Here is a 25718-nt window from a genome sequence, read left to right as displayed (position 1 = left end):
TCTTAGATGGCCATCCAGCCCAAGGGAGCTAGAAAGGTCATCTTCTTGCATGGCACATCAATTGCTTTGAAATGATGGCTCTATTTCTGGCCCTGAAGCACTTCCTCCAACAGTTAAGGGGCTACCATTTCCAAGTGCGGGTGGACAACACGACGGTAGTCTCGTATATAAATCGCCAGGGCGGACTGCGCTCGCACCGCTTGAACAGCTAGTGCACCAGATTCTGCTTTGAGCACAGGACAAGTTCCTGTCCCTCAGGGCGATTTACATTCCAGGGCATATGAATGTGGAAGCAGATTTGCTGTCCAGACAAGCTGTGAAACACGGGGAATGGAAACTCCACCCCAAAGTAGTCAGTCAAATCTGGTAGAGATTTCATGTAGCAGAGGTGGACCTCTTTGCCTCACAAGAAACAGCACAATGTCCTCTTTACTACTCTCTGACTCCTCCAGCTCCCCTAAGTCTGGACGCCATGGCCCATACGTGGCCCAGATTACGCCTTTATGTGTTTCCCCCTATGGCTCTGCTCCCGGGAAGTCCTGGTGAGGGTCTGTCAACAGGGTTTGGCCAACCAGAGTGTGGTTCTCGGATCTAATATCTCTCCTCGACAGCTCACTGTGGGTGATTCCAGTAAGGAGGGATCTTCTGTCTCAAGTGCAGGGGACAATATTTCATCCCCGGCCCGAGCTCTGGAACCTTTACGTCTGGCCTCTGAGGGGGACCAATTAAGAGAAGCTGGTCTTCCGGCCAGTGTAATTGAAACTATTTTAAATGCTAGGGCTCCCTTCACTAGAAGAACCTATGCCCTCAAATGTAGTGTATTTGAAAGTTGGTGCTCGGCAAAACATGTAGACCCAGTCCACTACTAAATTGTTTTTGTGCTGGAGTTCCTGCTAGAAAAGTTGCTCTCTGGCTTATGCCCTAGTACTCTCAGAACATATGTAGCTGCTATTTCGGCTTGTCATGTTCTGACCAACGAGGTTTTTGTGGGAAACCATTTATTTGCCTGTTTTATTTGTGGAGCTAAACGGTTGAGGCCGCCCACCAGAGCGACGGTCCCTTCTTGGGACTTACCTATTGTGCTCGAAGGTCTGATCGATACCCCTTTCGAACCACTAGAGTCAGAGCCCACCATGCTTCTGACTCTCAAGATGTTTTTTCTTATAGCCATTACTTCTTTGAAAAAAATTTATTGAGCTCTGCAGGCTTTGACAGTGTCCCCATCCTGCCTAGACTTTGCCCTGGGCTAGTCAAAGCTATTCTGCATCCTCACCCGAACTATCTTCCAAAAATTCCATTCTCAACCATGCACTCAGTTGTTCTTGAAGCATTCTGTCCTCCGCCTTTTATAGCTCCGGAGCAGGAAAGACTTCACTTACTCGTACATGCTCTTAAGGATTTACGTCCATCACACTAGCCAGTGGCGTAAGTCAGAGCAGCTTTTTATATGCTACGGGGGCCGCAACCGGGGAGGCAGCCACCACTAGACAAACCCTGTCACATTGGGTGAGGGATGCTATTGCCGTAGCCTACGAGGCACGTTGTCACACTTCACCTCTAGGAATCAGGGCTCATTCAACCAGGGGGATTGCCTCATCTATTGCACTGGCAAGATAAGTCCCCCTGCAGCAAGTGTGTGATGCGGCAGGTTGGTCCTCTCCGCACATGTTTGTTTAATTTTTTAGTTTGGATGTTCATGCTACTCCAGGCTCACAGGTCCTCGAATCAGCCTCCCAGAGCTAGTTTTAAGACCTCCTTGGCTATTGTGCGCACACGCAACACAACCCTGGGGGTCCAGACACTTGCAGTGCGGCGACGTTTGTATTCTTGTTCCCATAGTGTTTTCATGCAGCATCGAGTGTAGCTTTTTTTTTACTTTGCTGTAACCCTGTTTCCTGAAAAAGCGGGAACGAGATGATGCGCTTCAATGCCGTACTGCTTGCGTGACTGGACGTCCTTTCAGACAAAATTGATCTAAGGAATGTTTTCAGTTCACTCCTATTTATAACCTGCAGGTGAACTTAATCAGGTGTTTGATACACACATGCTTCACAACCGGCAACACAAAAAAATGTTCCCATAGCGTTTTCACGCAGCATCTCGTTCCCGCTTTTTCAGGGAACAGGGTTACAGCACAGTAACCCGAGATGTTTTCATGGAAAATTGGACCACCCTAACCAGTACAATCTAAATATTTTGTTCACAATTGGAGAGTGTATTGTATGCTAAATTGAGTAATGAGACCAAATCAAATTAGGTGAGAGAGTGAACTAATTGTAATGTTTTATTTGCTCTTCTAACTATTTATTACAAATTCCTGTTTGCGTTTTAACCCCAATCCAGGCCTTAAATTAGCACGATAATGTCTAATGAGCAGGACATTTTGGGGGCCTTTATTACATTGCTTAACATAACTGCTCATACTTACACTGTTCAATATTTTGATTTCATTTATGGTTTAACTTCAGATAAATCCCTACGTATCGCCAAAGTTTCATTAAATTCTCTCCAGACAGTTTTGCATGATGCTGTAACAAAATCAGACATACAGACATACCAACATACAGACAGAATATTTTCTGAGTCTAGTTTCAGGTCCTCTAATGAATGGAACATAAAAATACCATTGAAGGAATGAGTTCTGACCAATGTACAAAAATAACTATTGTAACATATTTTTGTAATTTTTCAAACTAACCCTTTAAGCTTAAAAGAACTACAATGCTTATCAAGACAAAGAAGCTAGCTAGCACTATACAAAACTTCAGTATTTACACTTTGATGATAGAGCTAAGTATTTTTTAACATATTTATATATTTCATGGTTATTTAAATTGAATGCTTGTGTCTGTCCAAATCCGGAATTAGTCTTTTTACCTCTTTACATTAAAAACAATACATAGTAGAACTTGTTCTGACACCGTCTATGAACATTTCAAAATAAAATATTCAGTTCAGTTATTAATCAATGTATTACAAAAATAAATAAATAAATAAATAAATAAAATAATGACTGACACGAATGCATCATCAGCAGTCATAGGCATTGCATGCTACACAAAGTTGTTAGCATTATACCTATTCAGGTTTGTCTAAACATTCACAGACCAATGAATTGTAGCGTGGAACCTGCAATGTGTCGGGCACCCCTGGCCCTCCCTCAATAAACTGTTTGACAGTACATTAATGTCATATATGTAAACAGAGGCATGAACTTCATAAAGCATGTTTGGATAAGTCAAGCTACATAGTCTTGCTAATGTTACCTGCCTATATTTAGCCAAGTTGGCTTGTTTGCTCTGTAACGGCAGGTTAGACTATCTTAGATTGCTGGTCCTAGAAAACCACCTGTAAATGTGTTCCCTGTTCTAGCTAGGGCTACCAATCATCCCAGAAGTGACTGATTTGTCCCATTGAAAACTATTGTCTTATTGGAAACTAAAAGATCTATTCCTTATTGAATTGACACAGGACATTCTTTTTTACATATTTTTGAAAATCAAAGTGAATGACCAATAGACTCTGCCATTTAATGTATAGAAGGGACCCCCCCACAACACCTTAGGTTTTTTGTCATGTTCTCTACCAAAACAGAGAATAAAGAATGTCCTTCTCATAAGTCATGAATCACCACCCAAGGTGCCATTTTCCAGAAATGGATGGGTGTAAGTACGACTGTTGGGGCAGCAAGAAAAAAGTGCACAACTACCGATCTACAGCAATGCAATTAGTAATCATTCACAATATCAAATCCATCCATCCATCTACAAACCTCTGTCGATCCCGATTGAAAGCGACTTTGAAGGCCAACAGTGACCATTGTATTTATTTCCATTTGTATGATCATAGTAGGATTTTCAATTAACCTACTACAGGAAAATTGGGAATGGCAATTGGCTTAATCTGCATGACTTTGGAAGGAAACCCACTAAGCACTTGGAGATTATACAAACTCCATGCAAACAGTCCCGACATGGGAATTAAACCAAGGAAATGGAGGTGAAATGCAACTGTGCTAACCACTAAACCACTGAGCCGCACTATAAAATGCCACTGTTAAAATAAAAGAAGAAGAAAAGGTCAAAGCCATTAGGGTCACGTAAAAAAAATATATATATTTATAATAATAATAATAATAATAATAATAATAACAATAATAATAATAATAAAAAGGAAAAACAGGCAAAAGATAAATAACTGTTATCTCTTTATAATATTATGTAGAGTACAATTCTTACCTTGCTAGGCTTACATAGGGGGTCTATGGTTAAGGCATTGGCCTATGGTTAGGAAGGTCCCAGGTTTAAATCCCACAGCCACCAAGTTGTCCCTGTTTGGCTGAGCAAGGCCCTTAACCCTCAACTGCTTAGATGTATAATGAGACAAAAATGTAAGTCAATATGGATAAGGGAGTCTGCTAAATGCTTAAATGTACATAGGACTGCATGTAGTTTTATTCATTAGCAAAGTTACAGAAATTAACTAAATAAAAATTTAAGAAAATGTTGTCGGACACCTAAAGGAGAGTTTTTCCATGGAGCCATACATGTAGGGGGAAAAAAAGAAGTTAAATCTGGTGTGCTGGGACCTGTGAAAACACTAAAATGTAACGTGCAGGTGGTCCCCCAGGACTGGAGTCGAGAACCACTAGCTTAGATTACATTGGCTAACATCATTAACAAACAAAAAAAATACTAGCTGACAGTTAGTTACAGATTTTAAACTGTTGCTACTTGTCTACTAATCACTTTATTGCTAGGATAAAAATACATTTTGATTTGACTTGAAAACACACAATTATGCTATTTAGGTTGCTAGCTCGACAAGCTAGTAACCTCCAAGTCATGTTCATATTTAAAAATATATTAAAGTAAACTAAACTGTATTTTTATATTTGAATCACTGTATGTTGTTGTAATTTCTTCACATGTTCTCATTTCTCCCCGCCATTCAAGACATGATATCCAGGAATAGTTCATGATTCAGCTAACATGCCTTATTCTGTTTAATTAAATGTTTTTCAATTAAACACATAGTTTAAGGTTTAATGCTTTTTGTTATAAAATCATTTTCATATAAAAGTGTCATTCAATCACAGCATGTCTTGATTTGTTTTCTTTAAAAAATATATAAAATAACATATAATTAATATCTTCTAATGACAGATCATCTAACATAAGTCTTACTATAAAATATATTCCTGTCAATTTTTTTTTTATTTTTTTTTTTTTTACGAGCTTGGCGTAAATCATAACAAAGATTTACAGTTCCGTGTGATTTTAAATGATATTAGTTTTCCAACTAAGCCATCCAGCTTAGTTTCACAAAATGACCTCATCAATGAATGTTTGGATTCTCTTAGATTGTTTCTGGAAGTATCTGGAGTTAACAGGTGCAGGGAAGTTTCTTTCATTCTCACCCCTGCCACCGCACCCCGCCCCTTAAAATCCCCAAATTCTTTCTCTCTTTCGGTTTCTCCTTAAATGCAGTATCATATCTGTTTTTTTTTTTTTCAGAAATACATGTCAGGACATGAACTTGCCTGAAGCAGAGATGACATTTTTTGTTGGTTTGACTGACATCTGATAATCATAATAAAATTTCTGTAGTGTGTTAGTATAGAGGAATAGAGGCATGATGTAATGTTAAATCTCATGAGAAATGAGATTGTATACGAATGCCACAGTCATAAATCCCTGTACAAACACATTTCATACAGTTTGGCTTGTGAACTCGTACCGTGTGCAATAAGACCATGTTCATTGAATTTGTTTGAATTCATTTTGGTGGCTCAGTGTGTTAAGGCTCTGAGTTGCTCATTGAAACGTTGATGATTGAAGCCCCAGAACCACTGGGTTGCCACTGTTGTTCTGAAAATCCTGAAGTCTGGCAAGCGTTTGTAATTAGCCCTTTTTACTCTGATACTTACTCTAACTAGACTCCAGTGGAACTAATTCTGTCAGAAGTGAGAAGTAATTAGTCACCTGTGTGTAATTTAATCACGGTATAAATAGCAGCATCATTAGGCCCAACAAACTATCCTCACCGTGATGGCATGGTGGTGGCAGCATCGTGTTGTGGGATGCTTTTCTTCAGAGACAAATCCAGGGCAAACTTAGATTGTAAAACTTTGTGTTATCACATAAATTAATACTTTTAAGTGAAAGAAACAAATGAATTAAACTTGACCTAATGCACGTGTAAAATTTTAGTAATTTGAAACAGTTATGACATTTGATGAAATCAGGTTCACATTACTGAGTCTTCTCATACATAAATTCCACAAAGAGAGCAAATACAAACAATCTTTCAAACCAAAACATTTTAACAAACATCTTTTATGTATTCTTTTGAAAATGCTTCTGAGCACTGTTTATGAACGAATCTGTTGTTTGCATCCAGTTTGATAAATGAGACACTTGCAAGCCCACAACAATGCTAACAGAGGAGAGCTATTGAGGCTCTGTAGAGAGCTTGAGGACTTATAATCTTGAAAACAAGGTTTTAGGCGGGCAGTGGTGGCATGACAGATGACCAAATGAAAGTAACAAATTGGCAGCAGTGAGGTGGCATGACCGTGAGGGTTTGCTCTGATTTGACCACTTTTCCTCCTGGTGTGTGTGGATGTGTGCGCATGTGCATTCCCAGCTTAATACATTTATACGTTATTGTTTCTATATTACCAGCTTATGAAGGGACTTGCATGTAGAATGCTCCACATAATGCAACAACAACAACAATAATAATAATAATAATAATAATAATAATAATAATACCAAAAACCGGTAATTTAGCTAAGAAATAAAAAGTATAATCTTTTATATGGTTAATTGTTCTGTCATTTTTGTATATACTGTATGTATAAATACATCTTATAAATGATGAAAAGTTAATTGAAACTATAAACAGTTATTAAAACCCTAGACAGGTTATGTAATTAATATGGAAACGGAATATCACATTTCACACTTCATCATACAAAGCTAAAGTTGATTATTTTGCCATGAAAATAAACACGTACAATAATTGTAAGGGTCCTCCACTAGAGGTCACTGTTTTTAGTTTGTAGTTTTTGTTGGCCGACTCAGTTTCCCAGCAGGCACCTCGGTCAGGTGATGCAGTGCACACCTGAACCGAGGTAGCCATCAACCAATCTATAAATAGCTGTTTAGACTGGGAAACTGGGTCGAGCATTTTTGGGTATTACCACTGTCACATGTGTGGGCTTTTGTTCTGTTTAGTTTTATGTTTAGTTTGTACTTTGATTTTAGTTGTGTTGACTTGGGCTCTCTTACCGGCAATGTCTCTGTGTATGTTTTGTGTGTCTGTGTTAGTGGAGCTGATTCAGTCCTGTCCTCCTGTGTTCTTGTGGTTAGCTAGAGCAGGTAAGTAGTTAGGTGTGTGTGGGGCTAGGAGCGTGCTTAGCTAAGATCTATATTGTGTTACAGTAACTAGCATGCTTCTAGCCTTAACCCCTTTGTGTCTCTAGCTGTCCTGTGTTTCCTCTACCCCTAGTGTTCCAGTGTGCCTAGGTTTAGAGTGCTGTCCCTCCTGGCTTGGGAGTAACGACTAGCTTGTGAGTGCTGCCTCCCTTAGTCTTGGAGGGCTGCCTCGCCTAGCCACTGGGTATCCTTGTCTGTGTTTCTGAGCCCCTATTCCCTAGTGTGTTTTAGCTATTAGGTAAGTATAGCTTAGTGCATGTTGGGGCTGAAGACATGCTTAGCTAGGTGTATGTGTAGCTAACTGCCATGGTTAAGCAGTGCTTAACCATGTTTAGCTAGAAGCCATGCCTAGCTGATTGCCATGTCTTTAGCCCTTGTCCTGTCCCTCTCTTGGTCTCTCGTCTCGTCGTTACGTGTCTCCCGTCCTCTCCTGTCCTCTCCTGTCCTCTCCAGTGTCTCCAGTGTCTCCAGTGTCTCCAGTGTCTCCTGTGTCTCCAGTGTCTCCAGTGTCTCCCGTTCTCCCTAGTGTCTCGTTTCAGCTCCACACCTCGTTTATGTCCTGTTGTGTTTGTCCCCCTGTTATGTGTCTCGCCGCAGGGCGTGTTATGTGTCTCGCCGCAGGGCGTGTTATGTGTCTCGCCGCAGGGCGTGTTATGTGTCTCGCCGCAGGGCGTGTTATGTGTCTCGCCGCAGGGCGTGTTATGTGTCTCGCCGCAGGGCGTGTTATGTGTCTCGCCGCAGGGCGTGTTATGTGTCTCGCCGCAGGGCGTGTTATGTGTCTCGCCGCAGGGCGTGTTATGTGTCTCGCCGCAGGGCGTGTTATGTGTCTCGCCGCAGGGCGTGTTATGTGTCTCGCCGCAGGGCGTGTTATGTGTCTCGCCGCAGGGCGTGTTATGTGTCTCGCCGCAGGGCGTGTTATGTGTCTCGCCGCAGGGCGTGTTATGTGTCTCGCCGCAGGGCGTGTTATGTGTCTCGCCGCAGGGCGTGTTATGTGTCTCGCCGCAGGGCGTGTTATGTGTCTTGCCCTGTCTGTGTCTTACCAGAGAGCCCCTGTCAGCACAAAGTTAAGTATCGTTTAAGTTTGTTTGTTTCTTTGTTTGTATCTTTATTTATATTTTGTTTAATTATTATTAAAAAGACTCTTTTTTTGATTACACCACCCCTCTGCCTCTATGCCTGCTCCTTCCGCCCACGGCGTTCAACACCTGCCAATACACCCAGATCGTGACAGAATGCTCGACCTACCAAGGCATAGCAGAGGGGGCTGGGACTAAAGCGGCAGCCTCACGTGGAGGCCACAGCTGCAGCACCCTTCAGGCCTCACGTGGAGGCCACAGCTGCAGCACCCTTCAGGCCTCACGTGGAGGCCACAGCTGCAGCACCCTTCAGGCCTCACGTGGAGGCCACAGCTGCAGCACCCTTCAGGCCTCACGTGGAGGCCACAGCTGCAGCACCCTTCAGGCCTCACGTGGAGGCCACAGCTGCAGCACCCTTCAGGCCTCACGTGGAGGCCACAGCTGCAGCACCCTTCAGGCCTCACGTGGAGGCCACAGCTGCAGCACCCTTCAGGCCTCACGTGGAGGCCACAGCTGCAGCACCCTTCAGGCCTCACGTGGAGGCCACCGCTGCAGCACGCTTCGCGCCTCACGGGGAGGCCACCGCTGCAGCACGCTTCGCGCCTCACGGGGAGGCCACCGCTGCAGCACGCTTCGCGCCTCACGGGGAGGCCACCGCTGCAGCACGCTTCGCGCCTCACGGGGAGGCCACCGCTGCAGCACGCTTCGCGCCTCACGGGGAGGCCACCGCTGCAGCACCCTTCGCGCCTCACGGGGAGGCCACCGCTGCAGCACCCGCCGAGCGCCTCGAGGAGGTCCCAGCAACACCAGCAGGCCTCATGTGGAGGCCCCCACCTTCGTCCAGTAGCCCTTATTCAAGGCTCACCGCCTTCGGAGCGACACCCCAGCACAGCGTCCAGCACCCGGCTTCGATGTCGGGCACCCACCGCTGCATGGCGGAGGAAAAGCCAGTACTGCATCGGCCGCCCGGATTGGGGGACAACACAGCACTGTCTTCAGGGGCTCTACTTTTCAGAGCAATACAGTGCTGCCCCCTCCGCCCGGCCTACAACAGCGATCCGGTGCTGCCTCCGCCACACAGTTGACTATGGGAGCTAGCCCGTCGGGTGAAGGGACACCAGGGAAGTGCCCTGGGACCACCAATAGCGCTCCGGAGGAGCGGTTTAAGGGGGGGGGTACTGTAAGGGTCCTCCACTAGAGGTCACTGTTTTTAGTTTGTAGTTTTTGTTGGCCGACTCAGTTTCCCAGCAGGCACCTCGGTCAGGTGATGCAGTGCACACCTGAACCGAGGTAGCCATCAACCAATCTATAAATAGCTGTTTAGACTGGGAAACTGGGTCGAGCATTTTTGGGTATTACCACTGTCACATGTGTGGGCTTTTGTTCTGTTTAGTTTTATGTTTAGTTTGTACTTTGATTTTAGTTGTGTTGACTTGGGCTCTCTTACCGGCAATGTCTCTGTGTATGTTTTGTGTGTCTGTGTTAGTGGAGCTGATTCAGTCCTGTCCTCCTGTGTTCTTGTGGTTAGCTAGAGCAGGTAAGTAGTTAGGTGTGTGTGGGGCTAGGAGCGTGCTTAGCTAAGATCTATATTGTGTTACAGTAACTAGCATGCTTCTAGCCTTAACCCCTTTGTGTCTCTAGCTGTCCTGTGTTTCCTCTACCCCTAGTGTTCCAGTGTGCCTAGGTTTAGAGTGCTGTCCCTCCTGGCTTGGGAGTAACGACTAGCTTGTGAGTGCTGCCTCCCTTAGTCTTGGAGGGCTGCCTCGCCTAGCCACTGGGTATCCTTGTCTGTGTTTCTGAGCCCCTATTCCCTAGTGTGTTTTAGCTATTAGGTAAGTATAGCTTAGTGCATGTTGGGGCTGAAGACATGCTTAGCTAGGTGTATGTGTAGCTAACTGCCATGGTTAAGCAGTGCTTAACCATGTTTAGCTAGAAGCCATGCCTAGCTGATTGCCATGTCTTTAGCCCTTGTCCTGTCCCTCTCTTGGTCTCTCGTCTCGTCGTTACGTGTCTCCCGTCCTCTCCTGTCCTCTCCTGTCCTCTCCTGTCCTCTCCAGTGTCTCCAGTGTCTCCAGTGTCTCCTGTGTCTCCAGTGTCTCCAGTTCTCCCTAGTGTCTCGTTTCAGCTCCACACCTCGTTTATGTCCTGTTGTGTTTGTCCCCCTGTTATGTGTCTCGCCGCAGGGCGTGTTATGTGTCTCGCCGCAGGGCGTGTTATGTGTCTCGCCGCAGGGCGTGTTATGTGTCTCGCCGCAGGGCGTGTTATGTGTCTCGCCGCAGGGCGTGTTATGTGTCTCGCCGCAGGGCGTGTTATGTGTCTCGCCGCAGGGCGTGTTATGTGTCTCGCCGCAGGGCGTGTTATGTGTCTCGCCGCAGGGCGTGTTATGTGTCTCGCCGCAGGGCGTGTTATGTGTCTCGCCGCAGGGCGTGTTATGTGTCTTGCCCTGTCTGTGTCTTACCAGAGAGCCCCTGTCAGCACAAAGTTAAGTATCGTTTAAGTTTGTTTGTTTCTTTGTTTGTATCTTTATTTATATTTTGTTTAATTATTATTAAAAAGACTCTTTTTTTGATTACACCACCCCTCTGCCTCTATGCCTGCTCCTTCCGCCCACGGCGTTCAACACCTGCCAATACACCCAGATCGTGACAATAATCATGTTAATCTCTGCGTAAAAGATCATTGTGATCATTGTGTTGATTTATTATTGTGAATTTGCTGTTAAAGTTTCTTTTGAGGGAACTCGAGAAAAAAAAAAAAAAAAAAAAAAAGGTACAATTATGAATCTAACCAAACCATTCAGCTGTTTAACATCCATGGGATTTAAACTTAGACCCTCCTGGTAATAAAAAACAGAACCATAATCTGCAGAAAGACTAACATTCTTCACTCATTCGTTGTGTGTGTGTGTGTGTGTGTGTGTGTGTGTGTGTGTGTGCGCGTGTGTGTGCGCGTGTGTGTGCGCGTGTGTGTGCGCGTGTGTGTGTGTGTGTGCGTGTGTGTGTGCGTGTGTGTGTGCGTGTGTGTGTGCGTGTGTGTGTGTGTGCGTGAGTAATGGAGCTTACAGATAAGCTGATTCATCAATGTTTAATGTTGCGTGTGTGTGTGTGTGTGCGTGTGCGTGTGTGTGTGGTAAGGTCTTCAGGGTTATGTGTACCTGCAGTTAAACTGTGTTGCTCTTGGCAAAGCAAACTGAACAAATGAGCATTAATGTTTCTTTTTTATGCATTGTGTGTGTGTGTGTGTGTGTGTGTGTGTGTGTGTGTGTGTGTGTGTGTGTGTGTGTCTCAGTGATGACAAAACATTCAGCAAATAGTAAAAAAGTTGTGATTTTTCTGTCATTTATTTAATTGTGTGTATTCTACACAAGGGTTTTTTGTGTATTTAATTTTTTTTAATGTCATGTGACATCAATGCCAATCTTTTTTTTGTTAGTTTTCATTGTTTTAGAAACATGATTTTTTACTGATTTTATTTACTAATGTACTCATATCATTTATACAACTAATTCTTTACAGTCATACCTTTTTTTATTATTATTATAGCTGTTCAGATGTGCTGCATATCTTTTAAATCATCATGTATGTTTTTTTTCAGATTTTCAAAGTTGTAAAAAAAAACAAAACTGAAATATATTTTGTGGCATATTTCTTACCTTCCATCGTTTTTTCATACAGTCATTCTTGTGATGGCAACTACACTTAAATCTGCAATCCCAACATGCAGACACATTATTTATTTAATCACATGAACATAATAAAGAATATTTTAAAGGAAGCCTAATTTTATATGAATAAGTACACACACACATGCACACCCACACACACACACACACACACACACACAAACATGCTGATTGGACACAGTAGACTGCCCTGTGTAAGCAACTTAACTGCTGTCCAAAAATAAATGCGCCCTAACTTTTTTCTCAGCGCTGCTTTGTCTCAACATGTCCTGCTGTTTTATTTTCAATAATGGCACCAATGCTGCACTGCTCTATCCAGATTGACTTTGGTTGATTTTCTTGTGGCTAAATCCACTGTCCCTGTTTCTCATCATGACGTAGGCCACTAAAAGCCTGTTGGATTGTGGCACGGCTCCCGAAATACACTCCACCCTTCATGCTCCATATCCCCAGCTCACAGGAGGAGATGGAATGGACAGGAATCATGAGAAAACAGCCAAGCCCTGCTGCATGCTGGGCCTGAGAGCTGCTCTCATCCTCGTTCAGGATCGGAGATGGCGAACTGCTAACTCGAAACCGCTGCTTTTCGAAAGAGAAAGAGTGAGAGACACCTGCTCGAGTTCCCGCAGATTAATAACGCGTCCCAGCTGGAGCCAGCCGCTTTCATCTCGCTAGGCTCCTTTAGCTCTCATAAAGACATCTTTGTGTCAGAGTTGGTGAAAATGGCGAGGGCTTTCCTGTGCCTCATTCTCATCCCCTCTTCCCTCCTACTGTAGTATTTGGGAATGAAACGAAGATCTATTTGAACAGGCTGCAGTTACGCAGCTGAAGACAGAGGTCAGCTTCCTGTGATGAGGGACTCAAGTTCCTGTGAAAATTCACATAGAGAAAAAAAAATTGGCAAACAGATTTTCATTGTCATGTATTAAATAAACAGCAATAATAATAATAAAAAAAAAATTACAAATTATTTGCTAAAATTACAAATAATTGTATTCTTCATGAATTAATGAATTAAGTAATTTTATTTATGGACCTAATTTCAAAAATGTTAGTTTAGTTCTAATGTTTTTTAAAACTTCAAAATACAACTTTGTAATTAAACTTACAGCCATATTTCTGGGTAATTAATACCTGTAAATTAATAATAATTTATTTAATTATACTCCATCAATCATGATAATCATACAGTTTGTTAGTGCAAAACCAAAAGAAACAAAGAAACAAAAACGAATAAATAAATGCACAATTAATTCATAGTCTTTAATCAATACATTTTAATGCATTGTTTTTAAAATTATACATTAATAAATCCTTATTAGTAATTCATAAGGACTTAATAACAATAAACAGTAATTAATAAAGAAACAATAGTCACAATTACAGTATTACTTTTAATAGTAATTAGAAGTAATAATTGATTAATGAAAGTTATTTCTCACAATATTTTATTCTTTTGAAGCAGTCAGTTTTAAAAAACTGCTGGAGTTTATACTTTTTACTTATTGTAGGCGACGTCATTTAATCCGAGTGATCATCTATAAATAAAACATCTATAATCATCTATAAATCGGAAACATCCACAGACATCATTTTAAGGCTACTATTTACCCAGATTTGTAAGTATTGACTGTTTTTATATATACAACCAATGAAATCAATGTATCTACAGTATGTTAAATATAATTAATTGATTTTGTTTCCTCAATAATGCATTTGATAATACACTTTCATTATGGGATATTTATCTACTGCTACAGATAAATAAAAAAGCTTGATTTTTAGCTTCATGTCAGAATTTTATAAACTTTTCTAAGGAGATTAAATTTGTTCAAATAATACATTTGCATTCATCTTAGATGTGATCAAAGGTCATTTTAAGAATCTTATGTTATATTACTTATAAACAAACTTTGCAATTGTAGTTTTCAATTTTGTTAAGATCCATAAAAATGTAGATCTATACTAAAATATAGACAATACCTAAATATATATAAGCAACAACAATAATAATAATAATAATAATAATAATAATAATAATAATAATAATATAAAAAACTGGAGTGGATTTATATGAAAACATATTTGTTATCTATTATAAAAATTGTTTAAGTCATATCTGAAACTTGTGTGGAATAGATTTATTTTCTTCTTGTTTTATTCCATGTAAAAAAAAAAATTGTTCATTTATATAGCGCATTTTCGTGCTAGGAGAGAATATAACTCAAAAATAAAGACTGTTTACACATTCACAAAAATTTAAAATTATTTTGTTTGTAACACATTTTTTTTTTTGTTTATAACACTGTAATTAAGGCCAAACAGAAGCTAACCAGAACAAGCATGTGTTTTTTAGAGGCTGTAATTAGCCAAACATCAGTGTCAGGAGTAAAGCAAAGGCGGCACGCAGTGTGTGAGTGGCTCGGGAGTCAGATGAGATATCAAATAATGCAAATCTTGAACATTTATGAGGGAAAACAGGCAATAATTTGCTGTCTTACAAACACACATACATTTTTGACGCACACACACTTCCTTTTGTCCTCTCAGCATGACATGTTTTTGTAGATCGTTTGATGGAGAAATATCTGAGCCGCATGAGCTCGCTTGTGATGTTCTTCCAAGAGGGAGTGAAGGGCTGCTAAGAGCCTCCAAACAAGCCACACTTCCCAGAATTCAGCGGGGCCCAGACGCCCACTGGTGCGTCTGCTCGTAAAGGCCCAGAGGAGGCCGGTGATGCTTGGACACGTACATAATGACACACTTGGGCATAGTTCGGAGCAGGAGCGAGTGTGTCACTGCAGGAGGGCTTCGCTTGAGTGCTTCGGTCAGAGACTTATAACATGCTCCAAAGCCAGATCGTTGGATGATAGGATCATACGACCTTGAAAATATGCAGTCAAGACCTGTGGTTTGGTTAACGCACAATAAGGAACATGCAGTAAAACTGTCAGAGGGCAGGGTGATTGAGGGGAATCAGATTCAGTTACTGGAAGAAAAAAAAAAAGAAAAGAAAAAAAAAAATCAGGTTAGCAATGTGCTCTGGAAAGACATTTTATAATGGGTAAGGTGAAAATGTTGTACAAGGCAATTTCTTATTACAATAAAATAAACTTTAGCTGAAGCTACTGCATAAGTGTCTAATAAACACGTCATGGAAGATGTTATAAGCTGTCATGATAGTTTCCATCGTGAGAGTTAAGGTACCATTACTTGTCATTATAATGCATTTTAATGCTCACTGCAAGCTGGGCTTTTGATAGCTTGAATTTCGTGACACATGTTATGATTTGAACACTCACTGATAAACCTTCAACGTCCAAACTGTCATTATAGAAATACAAAAGGTGATTTAGTCAAACTGGGACTTTTGATTGTGCAGAATAACAGAACACAGTAATGAGAGTAAAAACTGCCTTGATTTCTTTTTATAATCCCCTGCTACACTAATGTTGGATATCATCAAGGTAGAAAGTTTTCTCACTACGCCAGGGCCATGCCTGCTTCACGTCTGAAACGCCGGCCTCGCAGGAACTCCTCTAAATGGCTTGTTATGAGGTCAGGACTGTACCCGGGATGTGGCAATAACTCCCAGCTGAGTTCCAGTAATTTGTGAGAAGTATTGGTGAACGATTGGGTGTACAGAAAGTTTTTCCAGAGACAGACACGTCTCTTTTGCAGGTTTGTGAAGTTATTCATCAGTGTTTAAGGATCAGGTGTTCTACTCCCTAAATGTTCACAGCACCACCGGCATTGTCATTCACGGACATACGGTCTTCTTTAAAACGTTTGCACCATTCACATGTTTTACTGCAGCTAAGAATCTAATTACTCTACTGTGCTTAAAGTCTTCTGTAAATACCGGTCCTGGTTTCACCTCAAAAGATGTTTTGATAATTGAAACAATACAAAACAAAAATATTACTAATAAATGCTGTAGCTTAGCACTGTTAGATTTTCTAATCAGATCCTTCAAAATGTGTTTATTATGAATATTATTTTTTTATTATAGCAGTCTGATCTGTAATTCAATCACAGGTTTTATATTAATGCTTTCATCTTAATATAGACAACATTGAAATCAAAAGATTAATGTATCGGTATATTTAAATTAAGAGCAACATTTTAACTCAAGTAAAATATGTAAATAAATAAATAAATAATAGTAAATCATGGTCAAATTTGTATATATTAGTTTAACAAAATTAATATGTAAAAACATGTTGTGTATCATTAAACATCTGATGATTACTTTTCTTACAAAAAAAAAGATAACAATCATCATGAAACTATCTAGCGCTAATCAATCATCCTGAAAGTAGCTAGCGCTAAGTTGTTATTGCTAGTTACACTGAAACTGTGGAATATCTCAGAGTTGTCACTCCTTTTAGAGCCACATTTTCCATGATTTCTGCTAATATTCTCCACACAGTAGCTGAGTATTTCCTGTTATCGATAAACATTAGCCATGTGACACGTAAGAAGTGACGCGGGATGTGTATTTCCCAGAATAACGCTGGTTTTGTGGTGAAATCTTTATTTTTTCCCCCTCGTTGCAGTCTGTTGCACGTGTGCTTCCTCGTGTGCACTAACTGCTTCTGACATTTGTTAATCTGCTTTCAGATTAACTTCTCTGTTACTTTTCTCTTTGATAAAATTCAATTGAAGAGGGACACTTTACTTGTGATGACATGCTTGTTTGTTAGTGAGCGCGGTACGCCAATAGCGATAGCATACGCTGCTTTTTAGCGTCCTTTCATGCAGCTGGTATGTGGTACAGCTATGAAACCTTTTCACCCGTGTCTGCGATTTAAAACCGAGACCTCTTTTAAACAGTGTAATGTCTCTATGCTGTTATACGAGGAAGAAACTGAAACTCAAGCATCTTTTTTTAAAACACTATTGTATGCATTATTCTATTCTGGTTCCAGTAAATGACCTGGTGAAATCTCTCTCTCTTTCTCTCTCTCTCTCTCTCTCTCTCTCCGTCACTCTGCCTTTCAATCTTTTGCTCTCTCACTCACTCTCCTGGCCTGAACCTCACCCTGGTTCTGCCTCACTACCATCCCAGAATGTGTGATGCATTGTGGGCCGTCCCCTGGGCGGCTGAGGGGCCATGTGTCTGATGAGAAGCCTGCTGGGACATTCCTTATATGGCCGCCGCTGAACTCCTCTCACCTCTTTGGGACTTTAACGCCATCTTAAACCGCCAGACCCATGTCATCTCCATGTCCGTGTGCTGTATAAGCGATGGATTCAGCCTCGTATGGCATCAGTCAGGGTTAAAAAAAAAAACATTATGTGTAATTAATCAATTAGCTAATTAATTAATTGGTCTTGTTTTGTGTCTTGTGTCCTGGCATTGCCTTTTTAGGGTTGTTTGTTTGTGTGTGTGTGTGTGTGTGTGGTTGTGTGTGTGTTGTGTTGGCTGAACTGTTGAAGACAGCTGGTAAAGAAACATGCTGTTTGCAGATGGGGTTCAGTCACCCATGAGATTGTGTGTGTGTGTGTGTGTGAGTGTGTGTGTGTGGGTGTGTGTGTGTGTAAAATGTGGGCCACCCAGTACTGAGATGACGAGTAAAAAAAATGACGGTGGGCCACGGAAAATTGGATTTTGGGAGGCACACACACACACACACATACACACAGTATTAATATTATTTTACAATTCTACTTTTAAGGGACCATCCATAGTAGTTTTATGCTTCTGATGCCAAAAGTTTTACTGAAATGCAATCTATCTATCTATCTATCTATCTATCTATCTATCTATTGATCGATCTATCTATCTATCGCAAAATTATATGAAAGACATAACACAATTCTATAACACATGTATGTGTGCTCTGGTAAGTAAACCTTTGCAATTAACATGCATTTACAAAAAGAAATGCATTTAATAAAGAAATAAATAAACCCTTTCTTTCTCAATCCCCTCGTCCCTGCCTTTCTCTCTCTTTCTCTCAGCTCCATTACATTTCATCATTCCCTTGTCTCTCATTCTGACTCATCTGTTCTCTCCTCCTCACACACACACATTGGATCTCTTCCTCAACAGTGCACTGCTGCTCTCACCATGGCTTATTTTCTAACATTACTATTATTATTATTTTTTTTGAGCCACACATTGTACTGTTTAACGATTTATAGTAAACTTTAATGTTCAGGATCAGGTCAGAATCTCTATTTCTTCTTAAACTTAACTCTTCTGAGAACTGTTATACATCCTCAGCCTGACAAAGCACTGTCACTGGAAACTCCTCTGTGAGTGTTAAACGCCACTTTATGGAAAACCTCACCATCTCAACCATATAAGTAAATATACACACATCTCTAGCAGCTAATTACTAGTTTCAAATGGTTTTGTCACGAAGAATAGAAATAAGATTATAAACAAAAATGTTGGAATTGTATGTTTAGTGTATCTATAAAATCTTATAAAATTCACATCTTTTTATAATTATTATTATTATTATTATTATTATTATTATTATTATTATTATTATATGTTTAGCTATGAATGTTGAGTATCAATTCATTACTTTTCCCCACCTATTACTGTTTTTAGATACATACAGTATAGAGCAATTTTTAAAAGTTAGTATGCCCTTTTTAAATACTTTTTTTTTTTTTCTTATGTAAAAACACAATAAACATTATCTGATTAAAGTGGGTCCCAGTATTAGGAACTGTACATACAATCTCAAATGTATAGCAAACTGAATATCCCAAACTCCTGCTGTTATAGAGATCTGCACACCTGCTGATGATCAATTAAACAAGGGATGATGATTAGCAGAACCTGGCTGCAACTAACCCTCTTGATTATATCCTGTGGAAGCAGTAAGGGGGTGCTTACTATTGGTCAGAAGCTTTCTTATTTCAGCTTAATTTTTTTGTTAAATAAATAATTGCACAATAAACAAAAGTTAGATGTTGTTGTTTGTCTGAGAGGTTGGATTTGCTTCATATTTACAGTAGATCAGATCAGATTTACACAAAAACACAAAGAATTAAAAGGAGGTACTAACTTTTCAACATTACTGTGTTCAAATCAAACCAGGACTTGCGATGAAACTTCTCAGGAGTGAAGGAATGAAACCGTATGACATTTATTGTATATTGCCAAGACTCAAACATTTTAAAGAAGGCAGGTCGTCCTGGCTGGGCGTTATTGCCACATCCCCTGTACAGTGCTGACGTCACTCCAAACCATTTCCCTTAAAGGAGTTTTAGGGAGACTTGCATTGCAAACATGAAGCGTGCCGTCTGATCATGGCTCTGGGATACTGGAAAAAACTTTCTAAAAACTTTTCTACCAAGCACTAGTGAAACACAGGAATAAGTGCATCAGTGTAGCAGGTCAGTGTGTACACACACATACACACATATATGTAAGTACATGTATAACAACAAATATGTTGCTATACATTTATAGCTACAACCAAAATGCACATAATATAAGACTAATAATGTTTTTTTAGGTGTTGTTACAGTATTTACCAAAGAAAAATGTCTAATAATTATTGTAATACTTTATTAGGAGATGTTCTTGGAAGGAGTCTCCAGTTTTAGCAGCAGTTTCCCATCATATTGCACACTAGTTTCTTTTTTTTCTTTTTTTGTTGATTTCAAAAGTAATAATATATATATATATATATATATATATATATATATATATATATATATATATATATATATATATATATATATCCTGGTGACGGTTATGATTTAAATGACACCCAGAAATATGTTTTTTTTTTTTTTTTATCATCCTTAACATGAATTTGTGTAACAAGAAACAGACTGTAACCAGAAACAAAAACAAGACATGTTGCCGTTTAACAAATTAAAAATGCCACACTACTCTACACTCACACGCCTAATTCATCATTCTGTTATTTGTTCAACTGTGTTTTGGTGTGGGTGTGAGAAAAGAGTACCAACATCTGAGCAGGCCAGTGTTTTGTGTAACAGGCTACGGATCATTTCAAACCTTTTGACAGTACTTCAAACTCAAACCGTTCCTGATGTGCACATCAGGCCCAAAAGACAAATCCAGTCCTGAAGGTGGCTGATGTAATGAATGCATCTTTTGTTCGCTCATTAGCCACCCGAATTCCTCTGCACTGACAATATGGGTACAGTCTGTTGGCTAATATCACCGACACTGCTAACTTTACCCCTCAGGCCAATTAGCTCACTCAGCACAAGCTCACAAATATTAGCGCTCTAGCTCTTGTTTCATGGCTCAGGAGCTAAAACTGTAAATCTGCCCTCAGAAACACAGTACATTTGACCAGATAAGGGGGCAAAGCCAGGGTAAAAGCCGCTTCCCATCAGAGAGCACTCGACATTTGGCTAGCACGCATGTTTATACGGTAACGTTAGCTGCTCATATTCATAACTCATGTGCAATTGAATCATTAATAAGTGTATTTATCTACATGGGGGGTGAAAGACTGTAACCGCACATATCAACTATTTCGTTTCTTTTTCAGGACGTAACTCTGAGAACACGGGGCGTCCAAATGATTGAAATGACATTCAGGACATGTCTCGTTACCTTCAGGATATGCTCATCTCATGTGGCTTACCCTGCTAGTCCCCTATGTGCAGTAGAAGTGGTCGAGTCCCCTGGGGAGCGTCCTTCATTGCCCCGAGGATTTGGGAGGTGGGAGGCCGCACTTTCCTGGCATTTCTCCACCATCCAGTAAATAAACACCAGCTCCAGCTGCACAGTTCAGCTTCTGAGAAATAAAGTGATGATAGAAGTGGGGAGCGATTGAGAAAGGATCTCGGGTCATCTCTCAATCGCTGTCCTACTCATCCTTTATTCATTTTTTCCTTTCAAATCTTCTCAATTCCTACCCTCTTTGTCATTCTGTTCTGCTCTTCTCATGTCCCAATTACTCCTTTGTCTATCTGTTCTTTTATTCTCTGTTCTTCTGGGGAGGACAGGAGGATGAGGTAGGTAGCTATTTAGGTTGGTAGGATGTACCAACCTCATCCTTCTGTCTTCTTCACCGGTCTCTTCTCTTCCCTGTCCTCTTGTCTTCCTTCCAAGCCAGAAAGTAATTAGTAGGTGAAACCTGAGAGCTTCATGTGTGTCATGGATCCCAGAGTGATAAACTCGGTGCCTTCTTTTAGGTCGGTTCCAAGAAACACACAAGGAATAAAACATAAATTTTTCTTTTTTCCATTTTGAATTTATTGAATATTCCTAGGTGGCATGGTAGTGTGGTGGTTAGCACTGTCGTCTTGCATCTCCAGGGTCCAGGTTCATTCCCGTTTCTTTGCATGCTCTCCCCATGCTTGGTGGCTTTCCTACGTTTACTCCTCCCACAGTCCAAAGACCTGCAGATTAGGATACTTGGCATTTCCAAATTGTCCATATTGTGTGTTTGTGTATGTGCCCTGTAATGAATTGACACCCTGTCCAAAGTGTCCCCCAACCTTGTGCCCTAAGTCTTCTGAAATAGGCTCTAACTCTCCGAGACCCTGAATACAGCATGAAGCGCATGAGATGATGATGACCATGATGAATTTTTATAAGGGCAGTGATGGCTCAGGTGGTTAAGGGTGTGTGTTGCTGATCAGAGACTTGGCCATACAAACTACTCCTATGTTGCTGGTCTTAAAGCTTGCACGGGGGGGGGGAGACGGGTTGTTAAAAAAGTGCAGGTTGCAGTAAAAAAGCCACCGTTGCTATAGAAACAACAGGACCTGATGTTAATCTAAACAGTTTTATCTATCTATCTATCGATCTATCGATCTATCGATCTATCTATCAAAATGTGGCACACACACTCCCTGTGCCAGTTCTAATTCTGCTCTCCCTTGTGTCTCAAGGCCCGAGTCCCGGTCAGGGCCTCAGTTTAAAAGTGCTTTCCTCAGTGGCGTCTCATCTCCCCTGCTTCCTGTACATACCTCAGACCTCCTCGTCTTCCTCCTCCTCCTCTCAGCCGTAGAGCTTTGTGGTCGCCTCATAATAACTGGCCCCTGATGGACATGTTCCACTCTTCATGGCCTTGGGCTGCAACACAACGGCCCTCACACATGCCACACTGTAATGACAGAAAGAAAAAGGAGGAGTGAGAAGGAGGAAAAAAAGAAACAAGAAATCTGAGCGTGGCTTGCTTTAGATTGTAATTGCACTTAACAAGTCTAATTAAGTAGAGAAAAAATACGATCATCTGTTGCACTGGGGATGGGAGGGGGGTGATCTGGGTTTCGGTGTGTATGTATGTGTGTGTGTGTGTGTGAGACAGAGAGTGTGTCAGAGCGTGTGAGGTAGGGGTTTAGAGGAGGTGGGGGTTGGAGGTAACTGGAGAACGGGAGTTAATCTGAATCCGTTAAAGACTGTTTACACCGCAAATGAGCTCTGAATTTTCTCCAGTGCATTTAGAGGGAATTAGAGTTGTAGCAGGATAATGAGCTATATGGTCCTTTTTAAATGTGATTTACACCAGTCCCCAAGAATGTCGAAAGCAAATAAACACAGGCATGATGTATGCGTAGGGTTTAGACCCTTTTCCAAGCCCTGACTTACAGTAAGTGGAGGAAAATTAGATTAAAGCAAAAGAGATCCAAACATATAAAACAGCACGGAAACAGGATCTTGTACACAGTCATGGATGAAATGGCTTTTAGGAACTGTGACCAGGGCAAAGGGTTCAGCATTTCTATGCCATTATTGACCATAAATACTGCATTCCATCACCATCCCAACACCCCCACATGTTTGCTTCAGTAGAGATTTATACCAGAATCATAAAACGTGTCCTCGTTGCATCGCTGGAAGAGATTAGACCTCCATCTACTGTCTCATGGGGCTTTATTCTATGAGCTACTGAACAATGGAAGCATCAATTAAACTAGTGATTACGTGATAATTATAGCTAGAATTTTCTTCTGGATTAGTTTGGTTTTGGCAATACGATGGTCAATCCTTGTCATGCCAATAAACACTTCTGGTTTTTAATAATAATTTGTTTACAATACCTACATTGTCTACATGCTAGCCTCAGAACAAGCAGCAGGTGGCCTTATGTTCCAGTGACCAGCATTTATCGCTCTTGCCACTAGGGCCCGGGTTCGGGATGCATGAAAAATCCAGAGGTTGAAACCCGCGTCAGCTTCGGCATCTGGCATAAGGCGAATTCCACCTAACCTTTTTTTTTTACTTCATAAACTGCAAAACGCAGCTGTAACTAGCCTCGCTCTAACTGATGCCAGTTCGTCCCCGAGGACTCGAGGCTCACTCTGGGCGGTCAGTCTCCGCAGTCTGCTCATACCCTCAGACGTCCAAACCAAACAAGGCCATCTTGAACTCTCACACCAGATTAAACCAACCCCCCCTCCTCCCTCCATCTCCGCCGTCTCCATTTTTTCCCACTCTTCCCCTTCTTTCCTTTTTTTTTTCGTCTTTCTATTTATATTCCGGGACATTCCTGGGAATATTAGTAATGATGGCTTCTAATAAAAGCAGGGCTGCTGTGTCCCGCGCGTTCACTCTCCTTCTCTGAGCTGGCTTTGAAAAATGGGTCTTCTGGGCCACCGTAGGAGGGAGGTGATAAGAGCACTGGAGCTCACCTCCCACGTGGGTTTGGACTTTGCAGGACCGAGGAAGGCTGACGAAGGATGAAGACAGATCTGGGAAGAGTGAAGGCTGGAGAAGGCAGCCATGTTAGGATCCAGCTATACTAGTCTTAATTTTATCGAATTTATTTGAAAGTAACTTTTTACTGTACATACGTTGTCCAAACAAACAAACAAACAAACAAAAAAACAAATAGATAAATAAGGGTTGTCATGTAACCCTATGCTAAGTGCACTTGATGGAGCTATTCTAAAGTTTATCTCCCTGTATACCTGTACATCCTTGATTGTTTACTTAATTTATTCATTATTAAAGAAAATATAACTAGTAGCAATAAAAACCATCACAATTGCAATACAGTATGTAAGGTTTACCAATTTAGGGAACTAATCACTAACTAAGTAGTGTGATGCATCCAAGTCACCCTAGACATTGATTATTTTCCTATAAGAGCATACCTTGGTTCAACCATTGCTTCTACCAGACCAACTTGCCGATTTTATCTATTTGATCTGTTTTATCTATTTGTAGTGACTTTGAATGTTATGGAATGCCACAATAAGACTATTTACAGTAGTTCCTGTTACTCACTTATTTTACATTCTGGGTCTTAAAGATAATCGGACACCCTTTTTTGTGTCTCATGAATGTTCATGAGTTATTAGAAAAGTTCACTAAACCTACTTTAAAAAATGTTTCTAATTGCATTGAGTCTCTCTCTCTCTCTCTCTCTCTCTCTCTCTCTCTCTCTCTCTTTCCCGGAAATAAATCAGTACTGCTTGGGGTTTGACAGTCATAAATCACGGCCTGTCTGGAGCCCGAGTCTACACAGTTGACCTGTCACTGCCTGGCCTTCGCTCAGGATTAATTAAGACCCTGATATAAAGCCCAGATGTGCTGCAGCAAAACACACACACACACACTTACACACACACACAAAGGTATTCATGCTTTTTACACATGTACAGTATTTATATGTATTCATGCTAATGATCTACCTTAACACACACACACACGCATTATACTGTACATATGTGCTTTGACGTGCTGTTAAACATTTCCTTCACGAGCATGTGTGTGTGTGTGTTTGTGTGCGCCTTGTGACACTTGTAAATTCACTCAGTCAGGCAGTAAATCAATGCTGTGTCATCTGCATGTCTCTCTCGCTCAACAATAATGTTTATGGTGCATCTGCTTCGGTGTGGGTGTGTGTGTGTGTTTTTGCGTGCGTGTTTTCAGCCTCGGGGCCGGTTGCATACTCAGGATGATCATGTAAGGTTCAAAGGTCACCTGTGAGCTTGCCTGCATGATGAGAGCATTGAGTGAGTGTGACGCAGCTGTGCCAGCCGGTCAGCGCTCTCTCAGCGCCGGGTAAAGTTACAGAAGGAGATGGACGTGTTGTTTTTCTGTGCCATTGAGCTACACTTATGTCGGTGAAGAACAGTTCGGGAATATTTTGTAATCTTTGTACATGCACAAAAAAAAAAAAAAAAAAAATGGTTTAATGCTTGCTTGAGGAATTAGTCAAAGATGCAGAGAGACAGTGAGTAAAGAGGAAACATCAGGCAGTTTTTGAGTGACTGAATGAGGCATTAAATGAGAGCGAGAGCGAGAGAAAGTAAGAGCAGGGCAGCGTTGGCTCTGGGGAGTGCTTTCTGATTGCTGCATGTCGCCGAGTGGTCTGGCTCACCGACACTCCCTCACACAGGAAATAAGAATTTCCAGCTTCCCCTTCTCACCCTGCACTCCTCCATACAGGGACATAGACGACATTATTAACACTGCTGAACGACTTTATCACGCACTTAGCAACCTTTCGAACTTAAGGCCTGTTTTGATGGAAGAATCAGGGCTGAACTTAGCTCCCGATCCAGCAACATGCCGTAACTTCCTGGACATCAGAAAGAACAGAAATA

The sequence above is a fragment of the Clarias gariepinus genome, chromosome 1, assembly GCF_024256425.1.
Source record: "Clarias gariepinus isolate MV-2021 ecotype Netherlands chromosome 1, CGAR_prim_01v2, whole genome shotgun sequence".
NCBI lineage: Eukaryota > Metazoa > Chordata > Actinopteri > Siluriformes > Clariidae > Clarias > Clarias gariepinus.
Note: the sequence above shows the minus strand (reverse complement) of the source record.